The sequence below is a fragment of the Anopheles ziemanni genome, assembly GCF_943734765.1.
Source record: "Anopheles ziemanni chromosome X unlocalized genomic scaffold, idAnoZiCoDA_A2_x.2 X_unloc_72, whole genome shotgun sequence".
In the NCBI taxonomy this organism is placed as follows: Eukaryota; Metazoa; Arthropoda; class Insecta; order Diptera; family Culicidae; genus Anopheles; species Anopheles ziemanni.
In genome coordinates, this window is record NW_026689842.1 from 43,241 (window position 1) to 50,000 (window position 6,760).

Below are 6,760 nucleotides of genomic sequence, written 5' to 3' on the forward strand. Positions count from 1 at the left end.
TTTTCAATATCTGGGGCTCGTGTAGAGTCCGAATATGAGGTTTTCTCATTTTTCGACATTTTCGACTTTTTTCGACTTTTTTCGGGTTTTTCGACCTAGGGGTCCGCCGAACAAATTTTGGGTCAAAAATTTTTATTGAACTAGTCGAAAGTACGCAAAAAGATAAGACATTTTGCCGAAGACACCATGCCCCGGAACCGACTCCTTCCCCTTCAAAATTGGGGACAAACGTGATTTTTGAAACTTTTCCTTAGGGAGCCCAAGACTTAGAAAATTTTCAAATTCTCGATTTTTCGATTGCGAGCTAGCGCTTTGCGGTCTTCGGCAATGTTGTAGATCTCGACGAGATAAGACTTTTTGGTCAAGGGACATTTTGCCCTCCGACCCCTCCTTCCCCCCGCAAATCGCCCCCCAAAGTGCAATTTTTGCATTTTCACCTCTTTGCACGCACTGTTCGGCCCAAATGGCCACTTTCTATGGGTCTGAGCGCTTTGCGGTCTTCGGCAAACTTTTAGAGCGTACCAAGCCCTAATTATAATTCTTCTACACCACCTTCGTACCTCTTCATCCCTGGCCGCTATTCGCGTACCAAGGTAATTTTTGTTCATTTTGTCAACATTTTTCATCTTTGACTGCTTATATCGGCCTTGCCATGAACCGATAGCGCTTCGCTGTGTTCTAACGTAAGTTAGTACTGCTCAATACTGTTCTAAATCATGTCTTAGATTGTCATTTGCTTGCATACAGCCGGAGCTATGAGCGATACCGTAAAAAGTACCGAAACTTGGAAAAATCCTTTGATCGCCCATATCCCCCCTTTGGGGGCCAGATATCGAAAAAAGTTCTGATTCAAAAAGTTGCGCATTAACGTGTTCTAGTTATGCCTAGAACATTTCACTTCGCTAGCTGGCCTGCAACTTAGCCGTAATTGGGATTTTAGGGTGTTCTTGGAGGGCCCATTTCCTGCGACTTGGTATCTTTTGGGCCCAATGTTTCTCTAATATCTCCACGAGTTTTCCAGATAGCCTTTTCAAACTTTCAGGGTGCCTAGAACACCTCAAGACCTTTCCAACGCTATGCCGTTTGCCTCGCTCGGACATCTACAGCCAAAGTTATTCGAGGTACACGGTACCTTACCCTGTTTTCTCAGTACTTGGTCGAAAATTTCGATCAGCCATATGACCGACTTGGACAACCCTGAGCGGGTTGGCCCCATATAACTAAACTTTCGTCTCGTGGAGGCAAACTTATAAATATTCCACGTCAACTCGCTATCTCGTACCGCCTTGACGGTATACTTGGTCCAAGGGCCATTTCCAGCGACTTGGTCGCAATTTCGCTCTAAGTTTCGCTAATACCTTCGTCCGTGGACATGGTGATTTTTTGTTCGTATTTTTCCTTGATAGTCCCACTCAAGACTATTCCATACCAGAGCCAAGCGTCCCGCTAAGTGCCATACAGCCTGAGCAGTAATTCATGAAAGGTACCTCTACCAGTTTTTGCCATACTTGGGTACAAACTTTGGATCGCCCATATCTCCACTTTGGAGGCCAGCCAGCACCTTGGCCTCATATACTTTTTTGTTGGTCATACCATGCACCAAATATAATTGTTCTACGCCAACTTGCTATCTCTTCTCCAACTTGCCGTTATTCTTGGTCCAAGTCCCATTTCATTCGTTTTTGGACCCATTTTGCTATATGTTTCACTAATAGCTTCGGCCATGGACAAGCTGATTTTCTATTTGTATTTTTCCTTGATAGTCCCACTCAAGACCATTCCAAAACACACCGCAGCTTGTCGCTCGGTGGCAAACTGACCGAGTTATAATTCATGAAAGGTACCTCAACTTGGTACACCACGTGGTCGGCCCAAACAATAAACCGACCAAACGACCGACTTGGAGCACCCTGACCGGGTTGGCCCCATATAATGAAAGTTGCGTCTTTACACGCCCAACTTATGAATATTCTACGCCAAGTCGCTATCTCTTACCGGTAAGCCGGTATTCACCTTCCAAGGGGGATTTTGGTCAAGTGCCATTTCCTGCGACTTGGTCCCCGAATACGACCATCATCACCTAATATCTCCGTGGTCTTTCAACTCAGCCTCATGAAACTTTCAGGGTAGATAGGTCTCCCCGAGACCTTTCCAACGGTGAGCCGTTTGCCTCGCTCGGCCATCTACAGCCGAAGTTATTAATGGTACTTGGTACCTTACCCTGTTTTTTCCATACTTGTTCGTACTTGGGTACAAACTTTGGATCGCCCATATCTCCACTTTGGAGGCCAGCCAGCACCTTGGCCCCATATACTTTTTTGTTGGTCATGCCATGCACCAAATATAATTGTTCTACGCCAACTTGCTATCTCTTCTCCAACTTGCCGTTATTCTTGGTCCAAGTCCCATTTCATTCGTTTTTGGACCCATTTTGCTATATGTTTCACTAATAGCTTCGGCCATGGACAAGCTGATTTTCTATTTGTATTTTTCCTTGATAGTCCCACTCAAGACCATTCCAAAACACACCGCAGCTTGTCGCTCGGTGGCAAACTGACCGAGTTATAATTCATGAAAGGTACCTCAACTTGGTACACCACGTGGTCGGCCCAAACCATAAACCGACCAAACGACCGACTTGGAGCACCCTGACCGGGTTGGCCCCATATAATGAAAGTTGCGTCTCTACACGCCCAACTTATGAATATTCTACGCCAAGTCGCTATCTCTTACCGGTAAGCCGGTATTCACCTTCCAAGGGGGATTTTGGTCAAGTGCCATTTCCTGCGACTTGGTCCCCGAATACGACCATCATCACCTAATATCTCCGTGGTCTTTCAACTCAGCCTCATGAAACTTTCAGGGTAGATAGGTCTCCCCGAGACCTTTCCAACGGTGAGCCGTTTGCCTCGCTCGGCCATATACAGCCGAAGTTATTAATGGTACTTGGTACCTTACCCTGTTTTTTCCATACTTGTTCGTACTTGGGTACAAACTTTGTATCGCCCATATCTCCACTTTGGAGGCCAGCCAGCACCTTGGCCCCAAATACTTTTTTGTTGGTCATACTATGCCCAAAATATAAATGTTCTACGTCAACTTGCTATCTCTTCTCCAACTTGCCGTTATTCTTGGTCCAAGTCCCATTTCATTCGTTTTTGGACCCATTTTGCTATATGTTTCACTAATAGCTTCGGCCATGGACAAGCTGATTTTCTATTTGTATTTTTGCTTGATAGTCCCACTCAAGACCATTCCAAATCACATCGCAACTTGTCGCTCGGTGGCAAACTGACCGAGTTATAATTCATGAAAGGTACCTCTTCTTGGTACACCACATGGTCGGCCCAAACCATAAACCGACCAAACGACCGACTTGGAGCACCCTGACCGGGTTGCCCCCATATAATGAAAGTTGCGTCTTTACACGCCCAACTTATGAATATTCTACGCCAAGTCGCTATCTCTTACCGGTAAGCCGGTATTCACCTTCCAAGCGTGATTTTGGTCAAGTGCCATTTCCTGCGACTTGGTCCCCGAATTGGACCATCATCACCTAATATCTCCGTGGTCTTTCAACTCAGCCTCATGAAACTTTCAGGGTAGATAGGTCTCCCCAATACCTTTCCAACGATATGCGGTTTGCCTCGCTAGGCCATCTACAGCCGAAGTTATTAATGGTACTTGGTACCTTACCCTGTTTTTTCCATACTTGTTCGTACTTGGGTACAAACTTTGGATCGCCCATATCTCCACTTTGGAGGCCAGCCAGCACCTTGGCCCCATATACTTTTTTGTTGGTGATACCATGCACCAAATATAATTGTTCTACGCAAGCTTGCTATCTCTTCTCCAACTTGCGGTTATTTTTGACTCAAGTCCCATTTCCATAGTTTTTGGTACCAATTTGCTCTATGTTTCGCTAATAGCTTCGCCCAAGGACTTTGTGATTTTTTGTTCGCATTTTTCCTAAATAGTCCCACTCAAGACTATTCCAAATCACACCTTAGCTTGTCGCTCAGTGCCATACAGCCAGAGTTTTAATTCATGAAAGGTACATCACCTTGGTACACCACGTGGTCGGTCCAAACCATCAACCAACCATATGACCGACTTCAAGTCGAGCTAGCGGCTAGGCCCCGTATAATTAAATGCGTGTCTTGATGCGGGCTACTGACGGTCTGAACAATGTAGCTCGCTAGCTCGTCTCTAAACTTGTGTTTTGGTCGAATATTGGGTGTTCATGTACCACTTCGGGTAACATGGACTTTGGTGCAACTTTACCACTTGTGCACTTAATAACTTCCCGGTCATTCAAGTCTTTGCCTTCATACTTTCAGGGTAGTTAGGTCTCGTCGAGACCTTTCCATACATATGCCAAACTCATCGATCGGACATCTATAGCCCGAGTTATTCGCGGTACACCGTACCTTACCCTGTTTTTTCCTCAATTGGGTACAAACCTTGGAACACCCATATCGCCCCTTTAGAGACTAGCTGGCACGTTGGCCTCATATAATGATAAGTGCACCTCAACTAGGGCTACTGACGGTCAGAACATTTCAACTTGCTAGCTCGGGCCCACACTTGTGTTTTTCTCGAATATATGGTTCAAGTGTGCCACTTTGGGCACTTTTGGACATTTTGTCCCCACACAACTTTCTTGCCTTGGTAGATAGGGTCTTGTGATCTTGGGCAAAAAGATGCACCAAGATATAGTCTAACTTTCGTTCTTGTACCGCAAAGCGCTATCTCAAACACCCGAGGAGATAGAAAGTGATTATGTTCGGTATATCGGTCTTCCATGGCCTACTATGGTAAGCCCCTGCAGGTATGCAACCGAAGGTGCTTGGTACATGTATTTGGTGCAATATCGGTGCAAAGTAGGTGTTTCCTTGATCGGGCTATAACTTTCTTGGTTGATGTTGGATTGCTTTGCGGTCTTCGGGGGATAGTTAGGGAACATGTTGGCCAACATTTCCTTATTCCTCAGCCTGGCCGTACCTCTTACCGTCTAGGCGGTATACATGCTCTAAGTTGGAACTTGTGTTCCTTTGGGTAACTTCTCTGACTTTGACGCTTAATAACTTTCGTTCATATGCAGTCTAAGCTCTGCAACTCTCAGGAAAGCTAGTACTACTCATTTCCTTTCCATATCAGTCTTTGGCTTGTCGATCCGATGTCTACAGCCTGACTTATTCACGTTGCCTGTGAAGGTAGGTTTTTGCCCATTTTCCAGTTCATGTGGTAACATTCCCGGACTTTGCCGGCTTTCTCTTCATGTGGTAACTTGCTTGCTTGTGTGGTAACTTGAAAGTGTATTTCCGACAGACCCAATCTCGGACTTAGCCGATTTTTCTCTTCATGTTATATGGATCCATCACTAGGCCATCTTGCTTGCTTGTGTGGTAACTTGAAAGTGTATGTCTGACAGACCCAATCTTGGACTTAGCCAATTTTTCTCTTCATGTCATATGGATCCTTCACTAGGCCATCTTGCTTGCTTGTGTGGTAACTTGGAAGTGTATTTCTGACAGACCCAATCTGGGACTTAGCCGATTTTTCTCTTCATATTATATGGATCCTGGACTTAGCCGATTTTTCTCTTCATATCATATGGATCCATCACTAGGCCATCTTGCTTGCGTGTGTGGTAACTTGGAAGTGTATTTCTGACAGACCCAATCTGGGACTTAGCCGATTTTTCTCTTCATATCATATGGATCCATCACTAGGCCATCTTGCTTGCTTGTGTGGTAACTTGGAAGTGTATTTCTGACAGACCCAATCTGGGACTTAGCCGATATTTTTCTTCATATTATATGGATCCTGGACTTAGCCGATTTTTCTCTTCATATCATATGGATCCATCACTAGGCCATCTTGCTTGCTTGTGTGGTAACTTGGAAGTGTATTTCTGACAGACCCAATCTGGGACTTAGCCGATTTTTCTCTTCATATTATATGGATCCTGGACTTAGCCGATTTTTCTCTTCATATCATATGGATCCATCACTAGGCCATCTTGCTTGCTTGTGTGGTAACTTGGAAGTGTATTTCTGACAGACCCAATCTGGGACTTAGCCGATTTTTCTCTTCATGTTATATGGATCCTGGACTTAGCCGATTATTAGGTTATTATATATGGATCCTGGACTTAGCCGATTTTTCTCTTCATATAATATGGATCCTGGACTTAGCCGATTATTAGGTTATAATATATGGATCCTGGACTTAGCCGATTTTTCTCTTCATATAATATGGATCCTGGACTTAGCCGATTATTAGGTTATTATATATGGATCCTGGACTTAGCCGATTATTAGGTTATAATATATGGATCCTGGACTTAGCCGATTTTTCTCTTCATATAATATGGATCCGGGACTTAGCCGATTTTTCGTTTCATATAATATGGATCCTGGACTTAGCCGATATTTCTCTTCATATAATATGGATCCTGGACTTAGCCGATATTTCTCTTCATATAATATGGATCCGGGACTTAGCCAATTTTTCTCTTCATGTGGTAACGTATGCCAATCGCTCACAAGTCATGGGATAAGGGTACTTGTGTTCTTCCATCTTCTAAGTCCCGCACGGGGACATCGTGATCGCCCCAAGTCCGGAATAGCGCCAAGTCAAGCCCCACGCTGGCCGTGCAGGACCTGTTAGCGGGGGCCCCACTGACAGCACTAATCCGGACTTAGAAATTATATCTTTCTAATCGAACACCACACACGCAACACCACCATACCAC